The sequence below is a fragment of the Myotis brandtii genome, unplaced genomic scaffold (genome assembly GCF_000412655.1).
Source record: "Myotis brandtii unplaced genomic scaffold, ASM41265v1 scaffold136, whole genome shotgun sequence".
Classification (NCBI taxonomy): domain Eukaryota; kingdom Metazoa; phylum Chordata; class Mammalia; order Chiroptera; family Vespertilionidae; genus Myotis; species Myotis brandtii.
Genome location: NW_005354829.1, coordinates 3,613,319 through 3,641,268, shown reverse-complemented (window position 1 = coordinate 3,641,268; position 27,950 = coordinate 3,613,319). Strand labels below are relative to the sequence as shown.

The 27,950-nt window shown below is 35.4% G+C and overlaps 1 protein-coding gene across 2 annotated transcripts in view; it reads right to left on the bottom strand.

Moving 5' to 3' along the window:
- The window catches only part of FSTL5 (follistatin-like 5), a 592,573-nt gene that overhangs the window by 198,774 nt on the left and 365,849 nt on the right, over positions 1-27,950 (bottom strand). The gene's annotated exons all lie outside the window — the stretch shown is intronic.

Sequence of the window (27,950 nt, the reverse complement as noted above, 5' to 3'; positions counted from 1 at the left end):
TACCAGAACAACAGAACGACTGGAACGACCAGTTGCTATGACACGCTCTGTGGGGGCCAACTGGTATGAATGGGGCCCCAATTGCCCCCCAACCTCCTGCGGCCCCTCCCCCCAGCTGGCCCAGCCCCCAATCAGGCCCCCCACCCTGATCAGGGGCACAGCCAGCTGGTCAACCACCCAAGGCCCCTCCCCCTACTGGCCTGGCCCCAATTGGGCCCCCATTGGCTGTGGGGCCAGCGGCCAACCTCCAGCATCCTTCCCCCCAGCCGGCCCCACCCCTGATCAGCCTCCATGGGGCGGGCCAGCTAGACCCAACCTGTGCATGGATTCATGCACCGGGCCTCTAGTATTTATAAAATATTCAATGAATAGATCTTTAATTTGTTGGTACTATAACAAGTTAAAAATGGCACACATCTTTGTATCAGAAGGCCAGAATAATTCCCTACATACACATGTTAGGTTAATGTTGTGATCTCAATTGTCATGGAAAAGAATGAAACAAAATGGTTTCAGTTGTCTGTGGCAGCAAAAGCCAGACTCCTGAGACATGATCTGGTGCAAAAGAAAAGAGGATTTTTCAGATGCCTGCACCTGGGAGAATGGTGGATTCCAGATCCAAAGATTATCTCACCTTCCTGCTCAATCCCACCGTCCCTAAAGGGATAGGGAGGGGAGGGCGTTCTTTTTCTATCCAATTACCCTGCTAGCTTTTTTTGTGCTCAGGCCCTATCCATTCATCTTTCTAGCCTTTGGCACACTCAGTGTAAGAACCTTCCCGAGTCATCCCTGGTACTCTCCAACTGTATGGTAACAGGATCACTGGCTGACACACTATTTTCTGGTGAAAATAAACAGAAATATATTGACTTTTATATGTGCTTATATAAATTCTAGTATCTAAATCTAAAAGCCAAGGTTATTTAAGTTATCATTGTTTTGTTTAGTCAAAGAAGGTGGCAGGCACACTTTTAAACCCTAAAAGAAACATCAGCCCAAGTTTATTTTTTTTTGGTCATTACATCACTGAAAGAATGAAATGGGTAACAAGCATCTTGCTCAGTCATTTGTACTGTGAGTTTAATGTTCCCTCATGGCATTTATTCGTAGTCACATTTTATTTCAGTGTTTTCTGAATAAGAACATAAGAAATATTTTCAATCTGCTTTCTTTAATACTCATTATGATATATATATATGTATGTATGTTGTGTGTGTATATATATATATATATGCCTAAGCGACCATTTGACTATTTGACCATTCAACCGGTACCTATGACATGCACTGGCCTGAGGGGATTGGGCAGAAACCAGCAGTCTGACATCCCCTGAGGGGTCCTGGAATGTGAGAGGGTGCAGGCCAGGCAGAGGGACCCCACTGGTGTACGAATCCATGCACTGGGCCTCTAGTATTTACATAAAATCACTAAAAGAAACTATATTTGACCAATTAAACATAGAAAAAATTGAAATTTGCAGACAGTGTTTCTTTTTTAAAAATAACTATTATAAACTATAGGAAGAGAGGATACTATAAAAGTAATAGCATTATGTAGAGTATCATATAAGAATTATTAATAATTTTCCAATAACATTCCTAAATTTCAGCTTCTGGTTCCTATTAAAATCATATAAAATATAATGGGACATCTGATTCTAAAAACAGCATGCTGCCATTGGCTATTCTGACATTTAGAAATACAATTGCCATTAAGTCATCTTGGAATCTCTTCACTAACCTCCTCTATCTGGTATTAGGTCCCAGGTCACTTGAATTGGGTGAGATTTTGGTAGTTACACATTACATAGATAATATGAACATGTTAGAATAAATGCTGAGGTTTGGCATAACATTATATGGGACATCTTCCTAAAATGTAATTTTTTTGAGAGGATGCATAATTTGAAATAACAATTACTATCCACCCAGGAATATTAGCATGCAAACCTTTTTATTTAATTTGAAGATTAAATTTTAAATTGATTTTAAGATTATCTCAGCAATATGTATTATTAAATAATGATAGGCATTTTGAAACTATTTAAAATTTCTCTCCTGCATATTTCATGCTACGTTTCAACTCTTCCCTAATATATTACATAGAATTACATGTACAAATTCAATTATATTCACTTGTTACTTATCAAAATCAAGTGGTCCTTTCCTTAAATAATTTAGTAGTAAGATTTATTTTCTCTACATAGCTATTGTGCTCACCTTTACTAATCTTTGTGATAGCTATTAACAAATAAAGATCTCATCTCTCAAAATCACAAATGTTAAACATTTTTACCCTTAAGTTATAAATTTTATCAAAAATGCTTTAATGATGAATAAAAGACATAAAACATATCATATTTATGTTTTATAAATGGTTGTTATATCTAGAAATGCATTAATAACCTGAAACAATATCTATGAATCAATCTATAAATTAATTTAAAACTGATTTTAAGAGCTACTGGATGTCTCTGAGTATGTGTACATTTGGGTAATTGTAGTTTATTATAGAAATGTGAGTTCAAAGAAAAATAGTGAAAATAATCCTTTACCAATTATGAATAATTTATATTTTATAAATATACATTAATGATGGCATATTTTATTCTATAATAATCTACCCACAAACTCCTTATGTTAGTTATACACAGACAACTCTTTGCAACAACTAACATCAATGATTTTAGCACCTGCTTCATTCCTTCAGCTTCAGTGATAATACACATTTGAAAGTTTTTTAATCAAAATTATGCATTGTACAATATCAAAAGTAATCTGATGCCATGGTAAAAGGTAAAAACATATAGGCTAAGCATAACAAATAATACTGAGCATTTACAAAAATAAATACTTCAGTACTACTTCCGGTATGTAATTTGTGCATCTGATCAGAGGCCGTTTCAAGTACTCAAGAAAATAGCTCAAGCTATGGTGTTTCTTCTGATCTCATGTTATGAATAAAGACTATTAATGTCATTTCCAGACCAGCTTTTTTCCTTTGATTACAACGAAAGCTAAGAGCTTGTAAAATAGTTTCTCCCTGCAGGTCTCTTTCTCATTTTCACAAGATGGCTTAGGGGAATATTAAGAGATTACTTTAAAGGAATAAAAAAATGTAAGTCTCCTCTGGCAGAATCTGAAGCCAAAGAGACAAGTATAGTTGAACACAACTGCAACCACAGCAGGTAAGTAGTAATAAAGAATTTTTCCAATAGCAACGAGGTAATAAGAATAGTAATAGGAATTTGGGTAAAAATAGTATGCGGCTTTAAAAAGGAACAGATTGGGAACAAAATATTATGAATATTTGTGACATACCAATTAAAAAGAAGATAATTTTAGTAGCTTTACTTGAAAATAAATTATTTCAAAATCATAAGAACATAATTTTTCATAAAAATAATTCTGTTCCTTTAAATACCTATACCCTTTCAACTTCCTAAATTCAGACTTACATTGAATATTTCATTTAATTCATTTAAATATGAGTCTCATATTATCTTATTGCCCTGATCATGCTTATGACTCTTATATGAATGAAGACTAGAAAAAACTTTTCCCACAATATTTTAAAATAACATTTATTTTCCCTTCTCTATTTCACTAAAAGAAATTACTAATTAAAAACAAATAATAATAAAATTATTAAGTCAGAAACACTTCACAAAAAAAGACAGGAATCCTAGGTGGAATTAGTTATTCTTATAATAAGAAATGACAATTACTCAAGGACAAGCTTCTTAATTAATTGGGCTATTCTGATATTATCTTTTTTTGAAGAAGTAGTTGATTTCAAGATGAATGCTAATGCTTACCTAATTTAGAGAGGCCAAGATATACTCTAACTTATTATGATAAAATGTCTAGAACTTTTGATACTAATTGCTTATCTATAAACTATTATATGCTTGCATTATAATTAAAATTATAAAATTCCAAAAATAAGAGTGAGAATGGAATTATTTGAAAGACATGAAAAGGACTTAGAATCACAAGCATAATAAAAGAATTTAGCCATTAGACTAAAAAGGTCATTTCTTCCTATGTCATTGGTGGGATTTAAAAATAATGGGAAAATATATAAAATGGCTACCAAAAAAAAGATATTCTGTAAAACAGTGAAGCAAAGGTTTTGTGCAAAAGTGGAATTTCATTTTTATTCTCTTTATAATTCTGTAACGACAATACAATATGATAGATATGACTGTATTTTGATAATACTTGAAGCAGTTTTACATGTTAACAATAGTGAGTTTCTTTTTCTTTTTTTATGACTTTGGTATTCCTTCTGTGGTCTCATGAATATAGCACAATTATCATTCAACTTTTCTGCTCAATTTTATTTAATTTCCTTCTTTCAAATAATTATATACAATTGAATTTTAAACTGAAATATGTGAAGAAGTCTACTCATTCAGTGATATGTATGACATTCATAACTGGAAAATAATTCCTTTTTAAGAAGAATAGTTTCCATTTGATACCTGACCTAACAAAATTGTCTCCAACAAAAAATTAGGTAGCTGCCCAAAGTAGTCACGTTAATTTTAAGTATATGATTTGGAAAACTTCAAATGTGCATACAACTGGATAACTTAACATTGAAGGTGTATAGGTAGGAATAATAAGGCATTGACAGTTCAAGGTATATTCTACCAAGATTAACATTTCTTTACAAGTGAGTTGCTCCTTGTCAGGTTAGAGTAAAAGAGAATAAACGTCAGATTTACTGAGCACTTACTATTTTTCAAACATTGTTCTAAATATTTACTCCATTTAGTCTTCAAAACCACCCTATGCAGTAAATGCTGTTGTGATCCTGATTTTTTACTTTATTTCTGATGCTATTATGTTTAAAGATATATTGAAGCTTCAGCAGCCATCTTGCGATCAGATAGGAACTTTCCTCAACATACTAAGGATGGCTAATGCAAAGACAGAAGGAGTTCAGGTCCTTGATCATAATTGGCCAGAAGAGAAAAAAATATCTTGTCTTTGGACATCTTGCAAAATAGTCATCTTGAAAAGATACAAGCTACTGACAATGAAGTCTGAATAGCATAAAGGATAAAACCCAGATCCAAGACATGACTTCGATGTCTGCCTGAGTTTGACTTCCAATGCACACTATTTGGAAGATTTTGACAATTATTTAAACTTTATGACTCTTAATTTTTACATCTTTAAAATAAAAATGGCCCCTTTTAACAGTATTGTGAAAATAATATATGACATTTTAAAATACTTATTACAGAACCTGGCCTTTAGTAAATTCAGAATATGCTGCAGCTGTTAAGACTGACATAACTTGGTATGGGGATTGGGGGAATGAGAAGATATAAACCAAGAATTTATATACTTATACACATAGCCCATGGACACAGGTAATAGTGGGGTGAAGACCTGGGGGGTTGGTAGGGGCTGGGAGGAGGGGGTTAAAGGGGGTTAAAGTGAGAGACATATGTAATACTAGCAACAATAAAAAATATATATTTAAAAAAACAGTAAAGAACTATTGAAGTATCTGTAGATTAAGATAGGCACCATTTCACCATGTTTAGGAATGAAACATTATGATCACTTTGAGAAAGGCACTGTTTATGTAAAATCATATTGGTTTTATTTTCATAGATATTACTTAAGCTGAGAGGAAAAACCCAGGCTCATGGCTCATAAGGCAGCTTACGCTCTACTTTGGCTCTACTCTTGCACGTAGAGTACATGTCCTTGAGGCTGTACTTAAATATATGCATATCTATATATATAAAAGCCTAAGCAACTGTTATGACTGAACGACTGGTCACTAGGACTCGCACTGACCACCAGGGCCAGATGCTCAATGCAGGAGCTGCCCCATAGCCAACCTCCCGTGGCCAGCAGCCGGCCTACCTCCAGGGCTGGCTGGGCTGAAGGACCCCACCCGTGCACAAATTTGTGCACCAGGCCTCTAGTGAAAAAATAAGACTATGGAACATAGTGATAATCAGTCTTCCACTTAAAAATTATAGAAAATATCAACAACATATTGAAATAATCAAGTGTCTTTTTTCACGTATGAATTATTGGTATAAATACCATATATGATTTGAGAAAGTGTGATATTATACTCTAAATACCTGAATTACTAAATACATAAAATACTGAATTAACTTACTATATTTAATAATTTTTAAAAGATTAAGTAAACTAAGAAGAGAAATTGCATAGACATATGAAGGAGAGACTCTAGCATGTAGAGTTTGCTGTGTATCCTCATTTGTCAGTCAGGGTAAAGCAATCAGCTAATCAATACCCATTCCTGTATGTTAACAGTGTGCTCAGTGGTGTGTTAAAAAGCTATTAGAGAAAAAAGGAAAGAATGTTAGCCTTCAACTTATTCCTTCAACTATCTCTAGGAAACCCCAGGATGTTAATGTTGGAGTCAATCAAATGACATGTTACTTGCTCTTTCTTTAATAAATTGATTTTTTTCACTATTTTTAAGATTACTGTCAGTCACACAGAGCTCAATGAATGAACTCTTCCTTGCATTCAGTGTAATAGAACCTGAGCCTTTCAGACTGAAAAAACAACAACGAAACACTTTAGCATTGTTTGCCTAAATAAAACAATTCAGATAAAAGAGATTGCTACTTGCCTTAACATGCTGCTATTTCTGATAAAACTGAAACTAGGTTCCAGAGCATTTGCCTTCACTATGAAGTTTTCCAGTTAAAGATTCTTTAATATGTTACAGCAAATAGATGTGAAAGATGGGGAGTTGGCCACTTGTAGTTGGACATTTTGGCAGCTCTTCACAGTGTCTGATGAAGCGGTCTCAGCTATGCAAATCCAGAAACAAATTTAACAATTCATCCAGAATTAATTAGGCTATTGGGGATTTACTGAACTAATAAAAATCACAGAATATCTTTGTTCAGAGTGGAATAACAATTTATTCATTTACATTTGGGAAGACATCAGGTTTAGTCAGCTCTGAGCCTGGGAATCTCTCTTTGAATGCACAGGTCAACAGCTTCTCAAGATTGATGAACAGAAAGTTACAAAAAAGAGTCTGCTATTCTCAAGCCAGTCAAGCTCTAATCAGCTAATGAATTGCCCTTTTCAACTCTAAAGACATTTCTGTCTACAGAGCCTTTCTTTTTCTTGTCACTTCCAAGTTTATTGACAAATTCTTAATTCTTCTTAGTTCTTGCCTCCTTTTTCCTTTTTCTTTTTTTTTCACAACATGCACATCACCCAAAGGTTTGCAAGTAGAGCATTAACTTAGGTAGGCTGTAAAGGAGTTGAGTATATTAGCATTTTATTCATGTTAGCAGATGTTACCATAGTCCTGAGCTTGGCAAACTATGCAGATGGGCCAAATCCAGCCCACCATCACATGTTTTTGCATATAAAGTTGTATTGAAACTCAGCTATACCCATTCATTATTTATGGTATCATCTAGGCTGCTTTCAGCTATACACTCATACACTACAAACCAATATTTTGGTCAATGATGTGCTGAATAAATGTTATGGGCCATAAGATTATACTGTATAACCTAGGTGTGGGGCATGCTATACCATCTAGGTTTGTGTGAGTGCCTTCTATGAAGTTCACACAACAATGAAATCACCTAAGGACAAATTTCTCAGAACTCTCTTCATTGTTAAGCCATACATTAAGGCAGACTTGACTAGTTGATACAGAAAATTTATGTCATGAAGAAACTAAAATATTTGCTCTCTGGCCCTTTACAGAAAGTTGCCTAGTCCTTGAGAAACTACCTTGCTGTTTCTACATCCTTGCACATGCTATAGTAATTTAAATGTGATCTATTGGATTATGCTCATTGTCTAGGTTCAGAACACTAAGCATAAGATAATTTGCATATAGAATACATGAAAACTGCTCCCATTTATATATGTACTAGAGGCCTGTTGCACAAAATTTGTGCATGGGAGGGGTCCCTCAGCCCAGCCTGCACCCTTTCCAATCTGGGACCCCTTGGGTGATGTCCGACTGCTGGTTTAACCAGCAGTTGGTCATCCCTCTGGCAATCTGCGACCGCTGGCTCCTAACCACTCACTTGCCTGCCTGCCTGATTGCCCCTAACCACCTCTGCCTGCCAGCCTGATTGCCCCTAACTGCTCTCCCCTGCCAGCCTGATCCCCCTAACCGTTCTCCCCTGCCAGCTGATCGCCCCTAACTGCTCTCCCCTGATGACCTAATCACCCCTAACCACCTCCGCCTTGGCCCTTGCCACCAGAAGGACATCCGGAAGACGTCCAATCTACCTGGTCTAATTAGCATATTACCCTTTTATTAGTATAGATGAGTTTGTAAGCAAGCAATGCATTTTTTATCTTCTTTGAGAGGTATGTAAATGATAAATATACGTTTTTATAATAACTATGACAGTTGCTACTTCTAGAGTCCAGTGCAAATTGTGAAGAGTTAAATACATCCTGTCCAAATGCAATTTATTACTCCCTGATAGTAGCATCCCATGGGGTCTATCTTATCCAAGTTTATCATGTAGAACAATGATCATTCTTTCGCTTTCTAACATCCAATAAAAATACTAATTCCCAGGACACATTTCTCAGCCAGTAGGGAAGCAATCAGATGATCCCTTGTAAATTTTTTCACAGTGCTAATCTGTGAACAAGCTTGATTTCCAAGAAAGTGTTTACATTTTAATAGGCAACATTTTAATTCAAATGTGTCTTTAACCACCAAATGCTTTGGAGAAGAAATGCTCTGGAGAAGGAAAATTTTCCAAGTAGTTCATGTCAACTGTGCTACCTCCTTCTCTAGGAAATCAGAGGGACCAGGATCTGACCAAGGCAGGCTTGTTTCCTTCCCTTTGACTAAACTTTAGGCAAAACCTACCCAGATTATTAACCTCAGATCACCCCTGTTTTAGAACACTTATTTTAGGAAATTTGCAAACTTTGTAAAAACTTCATCTATCCTTTTGAGATGTAAATCTTCTTGTCAGTTTTACAACCTCGGAAGGTCTTTCTCAAGGACCTTTGAAATATGGTCATTAAGTAAGACAGTGTCCCTACACCAGTCTCTAAGAGAGTGCCAGAGCCTAAATCTGGTAAGCACCAATTAACAGACACCTGTGGTTTAATCAAGTTGATTAACTTCACCTCCACGCTTTTGTCCTTCAGAATTTTCCACTTGTTCATTCCAGAGCTTGATATCTGCTACCCTTTGTTTCAGAGGCATTGAGTTCAGTCTCTCTCCCTATTTCAAAAGTCTTAACTCCTGTATTAAAAGCATTGGATAAACTCTTCCTTGCCTTTTTAACTTCTCTGGTGCAGTGTTTCATTGACAATCAGAACTTAGGTTTTCTTTTCTGAAAAATCATCAATATTTGCTTATCTTAATTTCCTCTCATTCACACTTAAGACACCGGGAGTTTACAAAGTATTAATGAGAGGACAAGTAAGATATCTAATCTAATAAAAGAGAAACATGCAAATTGACTGTCCCCCCGCTATCCCCACAAGCCACACCCACCAGCCAATCAGAGTGACTATATGCAAATTAACCCAACCAAGATGGCGGCCGGCAGCCACGGAGCTGGAGCAAGCAGGAGGCTTGGTTGCCCCGGTGATGGAGGAAGCCAAGCTTCCCGCCTGCCCTGGCTGGCTGTGGCCTCCGCTCAAGGCAACAAAGTTTCAATTCTAGAAGACAAATAAATCCCAGATATCTGCTTCCAGTCTGTGGCCATAGCCAGCCTGAAAATTTCCCTCAGCCCCTCACCCAGGCTGGCCAGGCACCCCAGTGGGGACCCCGACCCTGAAGGAGCCCCGGCCAGCATGAAAACGGCTCTCAGCCCTCACCCAGGCTGGCCAAACCCCCATGGGGTGAGGGTCCCCACTGTGGGGCTTGACCAGCCTGCAAACAGCCATCAGTACCTCACCCAGGCTGGCCATGCACCCCAGTGGGGACCCCTACCCTGAAGGGTGCCCCGCCCAGGCTGGCCAGGCACCCCAGCAGGACCCCCACCCTTATCCAGGACACGCTTCAGGGCAAACCAGCTGGCCCCCACCCATGCACCAGGCCTCTATCCTGTATAATAAAAGGGTAATATGCAAATTGACCCTAAAAACAGAATGACTGGGAATGACTGGTCACTATGACACACGCTGACCACCAGGGGGCAGACGCTCAATGCAGGAGCTGCCTGGTGGTGGTCAGTGCGCTCCCACAGGGGGAGCTCTGCTCAGCCACAAGCCAGGCTGATGGCTGCCAGCACAGCAGTGATGGCGGGAGCCTCTCCCGCCTCCTCAGCAGCGCTAAGGATGTCCAACTGCAGCTTAGGCCTGCTCTCCGCTGGCAAGTGGACATCCCCTGAGGGCTCCTGGGCTGCCAGAGGGATGTCTGACTGCCAGCTTAGGCCCGTTCCCCTGGGGAGCGGGCCTAAGCCAGCAGGTGAACATCCCCCGAGGCGTCCCAGACTGCGAGAGGGCACAGGCCGGGCTGAGGGACAAGTGCACAAATTTTTGTGCACCGGGCCTCTAATATATATATATATATAAAACTTGTCCTCTCATTAATACTTTGTAAACTGGTATAGAGTTGAAGGATTAAAAAAAAAAAAAAGATTGTCCTGATTTATTATCACTTCTCCCAAAACAAAAAAGCCTACATTTAAGGATTTTTACAATCCTATGATTGCTCAAACAATGATGGGGTTTATATCACTTAGAAAGCTAGGGTTGCATCTTCTCTGCATATGATGTAGTTTTAATTACTTTAAAATGTACTTCTCTTAGGATTTCCAGGCATAATTTTAAACAATATCACTACCTTGAAACTACAGGTCTTTAGAAATCCTATTTAAATACTGTATAATTGGAAGCTCTGGCAAACCAAATGCTATCTAAATGCCTAAAAATTCAGATTTAGGGTCATTTATCATCAGAACAACAACAAAAAAGATATGAACAATTATACACTTAACAAAGTGAGTGTGAATAGATGCTCTGTACATAGATCACTAAAATTAAATTAATGTACTAGACTTAAATTGCACATATTGAAAATACATTTATATAAATTAGACCTGGCATGGCTTTAATTTAAATTCTATAAGTATAGGTCTCAGATTTGCTAAAGCATATCTGCTTATTTGAGAAAAGGGATCCAGTACAGCAAATATCAGAATCCACATTTTGTGGCTTTTTTTTTTACATATACAAATTTCAGTCTTTTATACCAATTCAATATTTGTAGTAAGTTTCTTGAATTTGTGGAGATTTTCCTTAGGCACCCTATTTTTTATCTTGCTCTTTTGAGGAAAGTTTTGAACAGCATTAACTAAAAAAATTAAATGCATTATTTTTTAATAATGTTACAGCAAAGTAACCAGAGATGGGAAAACAGACCACCAAGCAAACAGGACATGCAAAAATTCAACTTTATTCCAGAAGCAGCGCTGCTGGCGCAGGGGAATCGGCTCCCAAAGCTGAGCAAAATGTATCCTGGGAACGGGCCTAAGCTGGCAGTCAGACATCCCTCTGGCAGCCCAGGAGCCCTCAGGGGATGTCCACTTATATATATCCACAGATTCTGTTTCTTGCTTCTGGGTCTATGTGGGGGGTTTTCTAAAAGTTATTTTGCTGAAAAGTAGGTTATAATAGTCCCCTAGCTGACACCAGCTGCTAACACCCAGGCACCTGGTTTTGGTTCAAAGCCTCTGAAACTTACTGTTCCAGAATGTGGGTCTGCACAGTGCAGCAAGCCGGGGCTAGGCTGATTATTAGATAAGCAAGCACCCTGTTACTGCAGTGGTTGGGTTAAGCTGCCATTACAATAGAAGTTGGAGGCAAATCCAAAAAAGATTTTTAGTTATCCTTAAAAAATAAAAGCATAAACTGTGTATTGCTTCATATATTTTAAAAAAAAGTAAAATAGTTATTTTTGGTTAAGTAGATAAAAGATTGGGTCAAACTCTTCTGATGATTTCTAGCCTCGGATACTATATTCATTCCTTTGTAATAAATACATGTTAACAGAGTTCAGTTCAATTGTGAAATGTCACTAGTTTTATATTTAAGTCTGAGTTTTGTATTATTAATTTGTGACATAAAATACATAATTTATCAGATTAAATTTGTTCATTTTAAATATTAATTTTTGATGGTATATTTTTTAAAATTATATAAAATTAGCAGTATATTTCAATGTACATTTATAAAATGTCAATGGAAAAAGCCATAGTATTTTAAGCTTTATAATCTGTTTCATTTATAATAAGGCTATTTTCAGATATGACCAAACACTGTACTATGTATAAAATTATTAACAGGTGGTTTAGTGTTGGTTGGATGCTATTTAGTATATAATGAAAGTAAACTAAAGGATTAGTGCAAAAACAAAACACTCCATAGGTATTTGCTATTGATAGAATTTTTAAAATTTTTAAAATATGTACACACACACACACACACACACACACACACACACACACACACATCTGTATATTTGGCAGGAAACCAAATTTTAAAGTTTTACAGCATTGACACTGTAACAAAAGGAACCTCTTTGGGAAGAGAGCATAAGTGGGAACAAATAAAATGAAGACAGAATAAGATAAAAAGAGTTTGTGCAGCTAATCCAACAGGAGTAATATACAGAATAAAAAAACAGGCAACTGAGAAAATATTTTGTGCAGAATCTTATCACCTACTGCTTTTTCCCCCTCCAGTGCTACCCTAGCCTTTGATGTTAGTAATACTAGGAATAAAAAAATGATCCATACCCTTTTTATATTTTCATCCTTCTTACAAAAAATAAAATAAAATTACTTCAAGACTCAACAGCCAGAGATGCATGGTCCAGTGACATATTTTGGACTGTCTCAAACTGCTCTGAAGGCACAACTGTCATCTGAGTATGTCACTTTCCCAAGGGACACCCTCTACTTCCCCCCTCCCATAGGCTTGTTTGATTGGTGTGTCATATATTAAAGTGGTAGCTACTGACTAAGTTAGGAGGTCAGGTCTGCAACTTTGCAGTTTATCAGGAAAATGTAACATGGGCTCTCAATGCGGAGAAGGCACTAATGGGGAATATTAACATTGCCAGAGTAACTTTTCAGCCAAGACAGGTTCTATTCTGCTTAACAGAGGGATGCAAATAAATCTTGTCCCTAGAAAAACTCTTCTGGATTTAAGCATCCAGAGGTCTCAGCCCTCAGTATGGCATGTAAGTTCAGCTTTATAATCTCCTTTGACTGAGCTGAGATATCTGTTAACAGATTAGTAACACAAGCATAGGTTTAAGGGCAAGCCCCCCAAATGACTATTTGTAATATAGGATACTTTATAAATATTTCAGTTTACCATATAGATAAAACTCTAAATAAATATGTTTCTAATCACTTTAATAAAAAGTTAAAAATATAACAACTAATATAAACAATTACTTAGTTGCTCTTTATCAATAAAGTGATAACATGCATTATTTAAATTATGTGGAAATACATCATTAGTATTATTCCCCCATAAAAAATTGATAAATCAATGTTTTATTTTATTTTTTAATATTTAAATTATGTGGAAATACATCATTAGTATTATTCCCCCCATAAAAAATTGATAAATCAATATAGGTTTTATTTTATTTTTTAATATGGTCAATAAAGTGTATCAATAATATTCTCTAAATGCATATTTACTAGTATTCCATTTATGTTGGAAACAGTAATACAAATGAACACAGAGAACACAATATTTCCTAGTACTGCCCAATTATCAATTTAATATTGTATAATTCAAACTTTTTAGATAATTAGATAACTCGCCATTTTGTTAAAATGGCAACCCAGAAACACACCGGGATTCTTACATAATTCCTCTTATACTCGTAAAGACCAAGTGTTGTAATTACCATAGTTAAATAGAGAGCATTTTATATAATCCATATTTTTTTATCAAAATTCTAATTTAGTAGTTTTAAGAAGTAGGGATTTAATGTATTATTGAGAGCATAAAGCTGGATGTAGTAATCTCCCAAAGAATACAATATTAAAATTCTAGTGAGACAAGAAAAAATTATTATAATTTTCCCCTAAAGGCATGTTGTATAATTAGATTTTAATACATTGCTAAGAAATACATAAATGTGCTTTTAAGGAAAAAATTAAAACCCAAACCTGCCTGAAATAATTTTATATTATTTATATTTATACATACACACACATACAATATAAATAAATAAATACAGTGTGTGTGTGTGTGTGTGTGTGTGTGTATAATATTACATATCACACAGTTGGATATATTCCCAGTCATCAATTTAAAAAAACTACCCTCATGGAAATCCATTAAATTAATTAAAGGTATGAATATTAAGGTATGAATATTAGAGAAGATTAAAGGGAATTATTATAAATATGCTCTCTTGGTTTTCCTTCATCAAGAAAAACAGAATATTCACAACAATTTTTGGCCCACTTTTTCAGACATTTGGGCTTCAGGAAATGCAACAAAAGAACAGCAAACCAATCTTTGTAGTTTCTAAGGTGCACATTCTTTCAAGTTTAGTTATTTATCGTTATTACTACTACTGATAACATAAATTACCCAAATAAATCATTAATATATAGAATAAGAATGTTCTAAGTAAATGAGTCAAGTGGAATTCAGAGCATGTTGTATCATTGTGTTTGATCTACAGAAAGAAGAGTGTACATTTATCAGGGCTACAGATACATTTTCAAAATAGCCTGCAAAAGCCAGTAGAAGGTACAGAAAAGTTTCAGAGTGATGAAAAGTGAGAAATAGGAAAACAGCAATACAGGACAAGATTTAATTTAGATAAGTGTAAGGTAATACACAGGAGTGCCAAGAGAGAGAAACAAATTGAAGTGTATTGGTTAGAAAATATGGTTTGGAGATTAACTATGGATTATTATGGGAGAGATTTTGCTACATGACAGAGAAATAAAATCTAAGTAAAACATAAGTTGTATATTAATGATATTATTACTTTTTTATTCATACACCTAAAATCCATTTTTAGCAGACAATAATAACTTTAAGAACAATAATACTATCAATAGCTAAAATTTATTGAACACTAAGTACATGCTAGACATTGTGTTGGATTTGTGTATATTAATGATATTATTACTTTTTTATTCATACACTTAAAATCCATTCTTAGCAAACAATAACTTTAAGAACAATAATACTATTAATAGCTAAAATTTATTAAACACTAAGTACATGCTAGACATTGTGTTGGATTTTTATCTCAGTATTGAACACTCAGTGTTGAAGCATGGACTGTTACTATCCTCATTTTACTGATGGGGTTTTAGATCATAGATTAAGTAATTAAGTTGTATACTTATAAATAGTAGAGCAAGGATGATGTTTTAAAAAACAGCATAAAATGTACAGAAGAGAAGATAAAAGGAAGCATGCAGCAGCAGTGAATATTAATAAATAAAAATAAAGGGTTTCAGTAAAACATGACTTACACAAGTGACAATAATAGCTAATATACATTGAGTAGTTAGTTACTATGTGCACATACATACTGTTTGGGGAGGGACAGAGACTGAGAGAATCATGGAAGTGTGAGAGACACATCGATAAGTTGCCTCCTGCACACACCCTGACCAGGCAGGGATCGAGCCTGCAACTTGGGTACCTGAATCGAACTTGGGGACCCTTTACTCCTCAGAAAGATGCTCTATTCACTGAGCCAAACTGGCTAGGGCACTAGTTTTTATTTATGTAATCATCACAAATTATGTGAGTTAGAATTATTATTCCACTTTGAAGTTAGAGACACTAAAGCAGGGAACAAGGGTGTAACCAGTCTAGGGTCACAGAGCCATTAAGTGTTGAACGAATCTAGCGCTCCCACCCTAGTTCCAGGAAAGTTTTATCATTATGCTACACTGGTTCTAACATTTATAAAGAGGGGCAAATACACAGTAGAATATGTTAGGAATAATTCAATGTGCAAACATGGTGATTACTGAAAAAACGTATTTTTCTGGTCATAGTGATATTATTAATAAATATTTATTGAAAACAGAAAATAACCTAAGTAAATTAGGAAAATTTTGGAATAAACATGAACTCATCGAGAAAATAAAATAATATGATTTCTTACTTCCTTCATTGATAGTACTTATTGAGCACATACTCCATTCTGGACAATATTTTTGGTGTGAGAAATAGATTTTTGGAACAGACAGAGATAGTGCTATCCTCACTGTGCTTATATTCCAAAACGTAAAAACTATTATACTAAGGCTCAAATAGAGCTTTAAGATTTAAATGAACTAGACTTAAACATGATGCTAGAGGCAAAGTCATCTCTTTTTTTAATATATTTTTATTGATTTCAGAGAAGAAGGGAGAGGGAAAGAGAGATAGAAACATCAATGATGAGAGAGAATCATTGATTAGCTTCCTCCTGTACTCCCCACATCGGGGTTCTAGCCCCAACCAGGAATAAAACCGTGACCTCCTGGTTCATAGGTCGACACTCAATCCCTAAGCCATACCGGCTGGGCCAAAGTCATTTCTCTTGCTTGTCACATCACACATTCTGAGCTCTAAATCTACTTAATTAGATCAGTGTTTGGACCATTTAGCCATCTTGTGTGAACATAGTCCTAATTCTAAGCTAGTCTTTCTCTCTTCTGTAACACATTTCCTCCTTCACCCATTATCTATCCCTTATGTAGCTTTAGTTCCACTAAGGCTCATACTAAGACTCATTATTTAATCTGCTTAACTAAAGGCTACCCACATTCAGTTGAAGTGAAATAGCAGCAGCTTTAATTTTTCTGCTTGTTTTTTTGTTTTGTTTTTGTCTTTCTCCACCATCTTCATTTGGGAGTTCAAGATTATGGTATAGACATTCATTTCCAAATGGTATGAATTATGCTACTTTCTTAGGTATTAGAGTGTTTTTTAATGTTTTATTTTTTCCATTACCTAAGAAAATTTTTGGTGGAAGAATTATAATAAAGTGTATATTTTTTTACATATACATATAATTAAATTTGTAAGTTTACCTAAGGAGGCAATGTCTCTAAAAACAAGTATATTGTCCATCAAGAAATTTACAAATAATTATCATTTTATGTGACATGCTAACAGTGGCATTATGAAAGCCTGAAAAAAATTGAGGTATGTTTCCTTCATTGACTGGCTTATTTCACTTAGCATAATGCTCTCCAGTTCCATCCATGCTGTTGCAAATGGTAAGAGTTCCTTCTGGTGGGAATGCAGACTGGTGCAGCCACTATGGAAGACAGTATGGAGTTTCCTCAAAAAACAAAACATGGAACTCCCATTTGACCCTGTGATCCCACTTCTAGGAATATATCCCAAGAAACCAGAAACACCAATCAGAAAGGATATGTGCACCCATATGTTCATAGCAGCACAATTCACCATAGCTAAGATTTGGAAACAGCCTAAGTGCCCATCAGTAGATGAATGGATTAGAAAACTGTGGTACATCTACACGATGGAATACTATGCTGCTGTAAAAAAGAAGGAACTCTTACCATTTGCAACGGCATGGATGGAACTGGAGAGCATTATGCTAAGTGAAATAAGCCAGTCAATGAAGGAAAAATACCACATGATCTCACTCATTCATGGATAATAGAGACCATTATAAACTTTTGAACAATAATAGATACAGAGGCAGAGTTGCCTCGAACAGACTGTCAAACTACAGCAGGAAGGCCGGGGAGGGGAGGGGGGCAGGGGAGGTGGTAAGAGATCAACCAAAGGACTTGTATGCATGCATATAAGCATAACCAATGGACATAAGACACTGGGGGGTAGGGGAGGCCAGGGGATTGTCAAGGACGGGGGAAAAAAGGAGAAATATGTAATACTCTTTGTAATAATTTAAGCAATAAAAAATATATTAAAAAAATTGAGGTATGAAAGCCTGAAAATAGCAAGATTCAAAGGAATACCATATTTTCTACTCTTCCATGTTTGTAAGTCCCTCACTGACACTAAAGAAAAACATATTAAATCATTCAGTTCAGTGAAGTGCAGCACTGCAAATAGTAATAATGTGCAAAAACATCCAGAAATCAATCTGAATTAGAGTCAAAACAAAAATTTCATTCCAGGAGAGAGTAACTATGGAAATCAATTAATGAAGCAGTTAAATCCAGCCCTGAATCATGTGAATCAAGTAAAAATAGCCTCCCTCCCCTCTTCCAGACATATTGCATATTTAAGTATGTTTCAAAGTAGGCACACATATGTTCTGTGATTGGTGGTCCTAGTAGAGTGTTGAAAAATTGACCAGGCCATTCTCCTACTTAAAACTATCAATGGTTTCTCTTGATTTCCAAAATAAAATATAAGCTGCTTTAAGTCACTGTAATTGTTTTATGATACACTCAGCATGTAAGTAAAACCTCGTTAAAATTTAAAAATACTTTTGAGTCAAATGAAAGTTTAAGTCTGCCTGAAGTTGATGAGAAGGGCAATAGAAACATTGCACAGTAATGATCATTTGTTTTTTTATTACATGATAAATCTAGTTCATTTGAAGTCTATCTTAAGTTGTCTCCCCTAACATTTCCAATTCCTCTGTCCCATGCTTGGTCATGCAGTCTTTTAGGAGTGTCCCATAGACACAGAAAATTTATTAATGGTCATTTACCCATGGACAGTCACCCCAAAATGGAGTGCCAACCCAGAGTATCACTTTAGAGTGAACTCGGGATTTTATACCTTCTGCTCTTCATTTCACATCCTAGAAGGAGAGAATAACATCAAACCTGCTAATTATCAGATGGTTATAACAGCCATAGCTATGACTAGCTCCAAAGGCAACACACATTTTTCTTAGGCCACCCCGCTGTAAAATGCTGTAAGAACCAGCTGCTATTAAGTAATGTCTCTTGTCACACCACTGATGTCTTCAGATCCACTTTGCTGTACTGACCTCCATCAAAAAGATTATTGATGGAACTGATTGCTAATCCTCTGTTGCTTTGTGACAGAAACCAACACAATGCTGAACTCTGCTTGCCCTAATCCTTCCTCAGAAATACAACCAATACTTAGTTGCGATGGACTGAATTGTGTTCTTAATTCCTATGTTGGAGCCCTAACCCCTAGTTCCATAGAATGTAAATTTATTGGGACATAGGACTTTTAAAGGGGTAAATACTTTGAAATGAGGCCATTAGGTAGGGGCCCTAATCCAGTACGACTGGTGTGCTTATAAAAAGAAAGACATACACCTGGGATGCTTGTACACAGAATGACAACTGTGTGAGGACACAGTGACAGGGACCAACTGAAAACACAGGGAAAGGACCCAACCGTTTGGTTTTGGACTTCTAGTCTCGGGAACTGTGAGAAAATAAATGTCTGTTGTCCATGCCCCCCCAGTCTGCAGCATTTTGTCATGGTAGCCCTGGCTGCCTATGTTCTTCCTTGTCACAGCAAATTAGAAAATTTAAATTTCTTTGATTCCAGATTTGTTCCTGGTGGTCGTTATCTGATGGGCTTTATCATCTAATTCCTGAGGTTCAAAATCATCCTTGAGCTCAAGTCACACAACTAGAATCACAAAGCCTATGACCGCTCTCCCTTTCAATTGACATAGTTTTATTCCCTCCATGTGGGTAGATCTTTCTAATATTAGTCTAATGGGTTGCCTTGCGTTAGTTACACTGACTTTCATTTGGCAATTACTCTATTTTCTAAAATCTCTGACCCAGTGTTGTTAAACAACTAATAGAAGAAGTGATATACACCTTTTAACACTTCGTGATGAATTTACAGGACTGACAGTCATAAAATATAAGTTAATTTCTTTATTAGCTGCTATAGTGTTGAGACTTACAATGTATACAATGATCTAAGTCTGCCTTCATTGCAGACACAAGTCTTCTTCTTTGAACTTGAAAATACTAAGTTGATATGTTAAAAACACAATTTTTCTAGCAAGTGCACCCCTTAATTTATATGTAACCCTCAATTTTTTAAGCATATTCAATCATAAACCTGTTCTTCATATAAGTATTATTAGCAATTTATGAAAATGCACTTTGGGAATGTTAGAACTGACTGCTAGCTCCAGCCAAAGTTTTATTACAAATGCAATAAGGGAAGAATAACCAAAAAAGATAATTCAAGGTTTTTCCCAAAAATCGACAATTTTTATAAAAAGAAAAAATGGTTTAAAAATGCAAGTAAACTAGACACACACACACACACACACACACACACACACACACACACACCCCAGACACTTTTAAGAGTATCAGAGTCATTACTGACTGATATCTACCTAAGCAGTTTAAACAGAAATTCATCAGTCAATTGCTTAACTCTACTTTTAGAAATGCTACCTGTTGTTAATCATATGAGACAACAAAATTTCAGCCCACATTATCTTTCTGAGATATGAGACCATCTGCTCTCTCATTATGAACCACTACATGGTTGTTCCTCTGTACTTTTGCTCATGTTGTTTTCTCTGACACTTCTTAACTGACTCATTTTTATTCTTAAAATGTAGACATTACTTATTCAAACACAGTCATCTATCTTTTGCAAAAGTCTTCAATAAACTCCAGATTGGGTTTATACATCTGTTTACTCTGATAGTCCTATTATTATCTCCACTAAATACTTACATACTATGTTATATTTCTCACTTAGATTATATTATTTTAAAATAATCTTTCTCAATAAGTTTTACACTCCTCACATACAGGTATGACATCTTATTTATATTTGGAACTCTGTAATTATATATAAATTATTTTACGTATATATTTATATATGTAGCCCTAATACCATTGTAATTAACCTAGTAGATTCCAATTTCCCTGATAACAGCTCTACATAAGCACCGTGGACAGGCATTAAATGAATGTTGAAATAAGCTATACATGTTCATGACAAACAATTAGAAGAGATGAAAGTCTTTTTATGAGGTATGGAAAAATTTTCCCCTAAAATAAATTAATATGTATTATCAACATTTACTGTCACAAACACACAAAAAGCACACAAATCTAAAGTTGACAGAAGTATTGATTCTGGAAAAAAAGGAAGCACACTATTAGGAAACCGTAAAGAGAATTCATTTTTGACTTACAATTAGAAGAGCTTGGTCTGAATTCCAGGCCTTTATGCCCCAAATTTTTCTTTTTCTAAAATCCTCACCATAGATATGTTTATTGATTTGAGGTTGAGAGAGAGATAAACATCATCGGTTGTCTCCTATAAGCATCCTGATTGGGGATCAAACTCGAAACTGTCCGGGAATCGAACCCACAACCTTTTGGTGGATGAGATAAAGCTACAACCAACTGAGCTTCCTGACCAGGACTCAAATCATATCGTTTGAATTTCAGTTTGTTCACCTATAAAAATTCTAATAATAACACCTGCCCTGCCAGCCCTCTAGAAAGAGTTACTGTGATTAACAAAAGTTAAAAGGTACGTAATACACCTCATTAGTACATCATCAAAATATTAGAGTAATTATGTTTATGATCGCAATTATATTTTAATAAAGGTGAAGGGACTACACTTTTTTGATAATAGGTTTATAGGGTAATCAAGTATGAATCACTGACTTTATGACTGTGAGTTGATTTTATTTTAAAATCAGACAAGGATAGACAAGGAAAAAATGGCCTACTCTACTGGAACCTTTTGAAACTTAACTGCCAAGATCTATAAAAATATTAGGAAGATAGAGTGGTTTAAAAACTGAACAAGCAGTAGTTAATAGTAAGTGTAAGTAACTCCAATAAGCAGCAGTCTGAAAGTAAGTGATATATTTTTTAATTTTATAGGTAAAAATGATGTGATTTTTATTATTTTTACCATTAATTATTTAATAAATTGGGTAACTTTAGGAGCAGAAATAATTTATCATTATTTAAGTAATTAAATTTTTTTGTTGAGAATAGATTTGATATCTAAAAATGTTACTGACTTGTCCAAGCTTGAATATGTAATTAGTGCTTGAAAAAAATTGGAAAGTAAAAGCCCAATTGTCAATCTAATGCTTTTGCCATTAGAATAACTCTTACCTTAACCAAGAGAGAAAAATCACAAGATATTAACAGAATGTTTGCTAATATGGAGATGTCTCTTCTGCTTTTTTATTCTACTGAATGTATGTAAAATAATATATTTATAGATTAAATACAGTTTATAAATATTTTTGCTTTTTAAACAAAAGTGGTTTTCAAAGTTTACGCATAAAAGTGTACATTTAATGAATTTTGGAAAGATCATAGTTATCCTATATAATAAAAGGCTAATATCCAAATCGACCAAATGGCCAAACGACCAGTCGCTATGATGCCCACTGACCACCAGGGGGCAGACACTCAAAGCAGTGGTGGTCAGTGCGCTTCCACAGGGGGAGCGTGGCTTAGCCAGAAGCCGGGCTCATGGCTGGCAAGCACAACGGCGGTGGCGGAAGCCTCTCTAGCCTCTGTGGCAGCTCTAATAATGACCAACTGACAGGTTAGTGGGCCTAAGCCATCAGTTGGACATCCCCCGAGGGCTCCTGGACTGCGAGAGGGTGCAGGCTGGGCTGAGGGACCCACCCTCCTGAGTGTACAATCTCATGCACTGGGTCTCTAGTTACTACTTAAAAGAGATAAATCTGTATGAACTAGCTTTTTAAAATTAATAAGCATCATCCAGGGTAATCCAAATCTTAGCTTCTAATCTAGGTTCTCAAAATGATTCTTTGTAGATTTAAATAACTTTATTAGCAACATCAAACAGCTGGTAGGGCATAAAAAAATAAAATATTTGCAGTTATTAGTTACCAATTTGCAAATTAAAATTATACAGATTGTAGTGAGTGCTATAGTACAGCTTACTGTACACCAGTTCTAATGCATTTAACACAAAATATCTCAGTACAAATTAATGTTTCCATTTATAAATTAATGTGTTCAGAGATAAATTACTTTTCATAAATATAAATTGGTTATAATTACTTATAGTTGCATACTTTTCACTTCTCAAACAGAAATTTAATTTTCACGTCAGAAGAACATTGTATTGAAATGAAGTTTAAATCTAGTTTCTTGATGAAAATCCTATTATAGAATCAAGACATGCAATATTAAAAAATTATGTTTATGCTGTTAATGACTAGGTTATTTTGTTATCAATAAATTTAAAGATTATTATGATACACTTATTAGAAGATGCGTGAGTTGAAAAGGAGAAAATATGTAAAACTTTGAAATTGTATGCTATTCATTATGCTACAAATGTCTCAATGGCATAAAACATTTTAAAGCAAAAAGTGATGTGTGTAGTACATATATTTTAAATGACTTAACAAACTATTTAATGAAAATGAAACCACAATATTTCTATTCCAAAACTTATTTCAAAGTTTCCTCACAAAAACTTATCATCTTAATATCATTCTGAAAAATATAGTGATATATGAAAATATTTAACTTGCAAAAATATTTTATTTTCCTAATTTTGTAAATTTAATTTTATTACATAATGGAAAGCAAGGATTACGGATCATTCTTTAATGGTGACATAAAATAAAAGAATATATTACATTGTACAAATGGAGAAGATAAAAATCTTTGACAGAACTTGGTCTCTAGACAGTGCCTTTGTTTCAATGATACTTGGAATTTAAACCTGATAACACTGAAATTGAAGAAAAGATAAAATGAGGAACAAAACATTAGAAACTAGGATAAACTCATTTCCCCTGCAGAAACACCTTCCGATTTGTGTAAAAGTATAGTTTATCTGTATAGAAATTAAATGTCTACCCACAAAAATTACTGCGTGTTGAAGTTCACACATCTTATAGCAATGTGGAATTTAATAGCCGGAAGGAGTTGACACATTTCCTGTCTCCATTGAAACGTAGGTGCTGAAAGTACCTAGAGTCCTGTCACAATTTCAGAGGCAAAGAAGAGATGGTATATCTGTCTTCCCTGTGACATGTCTAGATATTTTCTCATACATTTTTTGCTTTTTTTCTATTTCAGAAAACTACAGACCCTCAAAGCTTAAGCTTATATAATGTGAATTAATCTTGTGCACTGTATAACTTATTTATTTAGGATTTACCTAAAATAGGAGGTACATGACATTTACTTCATATTTGCACTCAATATTTTCTAAAATGACACTGCTCTTTAACAGAATATTGGTATTTTCCATACTTAATACATAGCTGTACTTCAATATATTAAAGAATTAACAACCAGAAAAACCAAACAATCAAAATAAGAAACCCATAAAAACTTGAACAAGTGTGAGCCCTGAATCAGAGGGAAACAATTCCATTGTTGGATGTCCTTCATAAGGCTCTTTCGTGTCGTATGTAGAGCCTATATTTTTCAGAATTTACATATACCAAATGAGATCATTTATATATTTTTAAAGGTTTCCAAATAAATAAATACTATCATTGTATGTTTGCTTCCTTTGTGTAGTTATGAATTTGTTGTCTAATTATTCCCCATAGTTCTAATGAATATGTATTGTTTTAGTAATTGGGGAAAAGGAGACAAATTGTATAATATAGATAAAAAATGGCTTATCTTTTTATTTGCCTACCAGGCACAAATATGATGCCAATTCTAGATCCATGAAAATATATAATAGAGCATTTTTTTCTAAATAGATTTTTTTCCTGTGTTGAATTTACATAAAGCTGTGTACAATATTATACAAAATATTTGTGAATGTCAAATAGAAGCCAATGCTAATAATTTGCTGATTTGCTTTTTTGTGTGCTATTTATCTGAATCTAATATCATTTATGGAGAAAATCTAGTATGCATTGATTATTTATAATCTAAAGTGACAGAAAAATTTGCCACCTTCAATATGTCAGTTGCTATTTTTCATAACATAGTTTGAACAATTTCAGTGGTCCTGAGACAACTTTTGTTATAAAGTGACAGAAAAATTTGCCACCTTCAATATGTCAGCTGCTATTTTTCATAACATAGTTTGAACAATTTCAAACTATGTTATGAAACAACTTGTTAAACTATGTTATGAGACAACTTTTGTTAAAAAAAAGTGTATTCCACTTTTATTACTGATAATTTTTAGCATATTTCAGATAAAATTTTTCAAAATCTAATTTGATAAACAATTTGAAAGACATAAATATGGATTTGGAGAAGTGCATACTATTTTTAATATAATTTGATTGTATCATCACATGAATTATTTAAACAATACTGCCTTCCATTTATTTAAAAGTCTTCTCATGGAATATGTGTTAAGATAATGAATCAACAAGAGATAAAATAAATTCTCAAATACATATGCTATAAATGATGATAATATTGAATTAGAAATGTAAAAATGTTGATTGATTGTATTTTATTAATCTTTTTGAACCTTTAGAGTGGAACAGGAAATAGAAAACAATATGAACATTTTAATGGGAATAATAGTGGCACTAACAGTAAAGATCATTTCAGTATTACCTATTTTAAAACTTTTAATATTGTAAGCCATATACTTTTTAGAATATAATGAATAATAATTATTTGATTAGTTTAAGAACATCAACATATCAATTATGGTTAAATAGCAAACAGCTTGGACAATAATGGCAATAGTCTTTTCCACAAGACAAGTTCAGGACTAGATCTGGTCTGATATTAGATGTTGCTTATTCAAATATCCCAAACTATGTTAACAAACCAGGTTAACTTTGTTTTATTGTTCTCCCATATGTTGTATTCTCTGCATTATCAGGCAGTGTCAGCAGCTCCAGGCTAATATTATTCTTAGTATTAGAGGATTCATCAAAAATAAGAACACTTGGGGGGTGCTAATATTATTCTTAGTATTAGAGGATTCATCAAAAAAAAGAACACTTACCTTTATCCCAATGGTGCAAAAAATAATTAAATTTAAATTTATAAAAATCACTGTGTCATTGGTCCTTCTTACCATGTTTCCATTAGTGTGGAGGAAGAATGTGATGCTCATATTAGACAGATCTGAGTCAGTAAATGTCTCAGAGAAAAATAAATAGATGATAGTTGGTAAAAATAACAAGTATCCATAATAATTTCTTCAATCAAATGCATGTGTAATGTATATATTATATTTTTATTATTGAAGACAGTTTGAGTTATCTGATAGATAATTGAATCCTCTTTTCAGTTACATCAGTTATATTATTATAACTTTATTTTTATTATGATGTAGTAAATTCATACATATTGCAAATATATAAAAATTATAAGACACATTCACTTCCTTCCTATGTTTTCTTAAATTTTTTAAATGCTGCAAGGAAAGTATTTGAGGAATATAGTGTCAGAGGTCCATGGACCCCCTACCTAACAAAATAATTACAACTGGTAATAATCATTTTTTTTAAATGAAAAATTCTGGCCTAGCTGGTGTTGCTCAGTGATTGAGCATCGACTTATGAACCAGGTCCGGGTTAGATTCCTGGTCAGGGCACATGTGCGGGTTGTGGGCTCAATCCTCAGTGGAGGATGTGCAGGAGGCAGCCTATCAATGATTCTCTCTCATCATTGATATTTCTATCTCCCTGTCCCTCTCCCTTCCTCTTTGAAATCAATAAAGTGTATGTTAAAGAAGAATAATAATAAAAGAAAAATTTTAACATCAGACAGCACATGGTAACACACTTATTCTAGAAGAACATATGCAGAACAATTAGAAGCTGAGCAAGGAGATCAGGGAAACAGTTAAAGAGAACCCTACTATAAGTATTGACATGCTTAGGGGTCCACGGTGTGCATACCCAAAAATATGCCCATTGAGTTACAATGTCAGAGGCTGAACATTTTTCTGTAGGTAAAATATACTTCACAGAAATATTATGGCCAAATTTCTAAATAAAAAACTAAGCAAAAACTCAAGGGACAAAGATCCCTAGAGCAGGGAATCAATATTCAGAGTTGCTACAGTATATTGTCCAGATGACCATTTTCTTCTCATTTCATTCTATAAAGTCAATATTATCCTAATACAAAAATTACACAAGAACAGAAATTACATGAGTATCTCTTATTAATATAGATGCAAAATTTTTCGACACAATACAAGCAACCTAATCTACACTAATAAAAGACAAAGATGCTAATTGACTGTACCTTCGCTACGCCCTAAGCCACTCCCACCATCCAATCAGAGTGACTATATGCAAATTAACCCAACCAAGATGGCGGCTGGCAGCCACAGAGCTGGAGCAAGCAGGAGGCTTGGTTGCGATGGAGGAAGCCAAGCTTCCCGCCTGCCCTGAGCAGGCTGTGGCCTCCGCTCATGGCAACAAAGTTTCAATTATAGAAGACAAATAAATCCCAGATACTTGCTTCCAGCCAGCCTCCACTGGGAGCTTGGGTGGCTTGGGATTGTGGACAGCCTGCAAACAGCCATCAGCCCCTCAACCTGGCTGGCCACACCCTCATGGAGTAAGGGTCCCTGCTGGGGGGCTTAGCCAGCCTGAAAACGACCCTCAGCCCCTCACCCAGACTGACCAGGCACCCCAGCAGGACCCCCATAATGAAGGGGCTGTGGCCAGCCTGCAAACAGCCATAAGCCCCTCACCCAGGCTGGCCAGGCACCCCAGCGGGGATCCCCACCCAGAAGGGGCTATGGCCAGCCGGCAAACAGCCATCAGCTACTCACCCAGGCTGGCCACACCATCATCAGGTGAGGGTCCTCGCTGGGGGGCTTGGCCAGCCTGCAAACTGCCATCAGCTACTCACCCAGACTGGCCAGGCACCCCAGCAGAACCTCCCCCACCCTGAAGGGGGTGTGGTCAGCCTCAAAACAGCCCTCAGCCCCTCACCAAGGCTGGCCAGGCACCCCAGTGGGGACCCCTACCCTGAAAGGGCTGTGGCCAGCCTTCAAACAGCCATCAGCCCCTCACCCAGGCTGGCCAGGCAC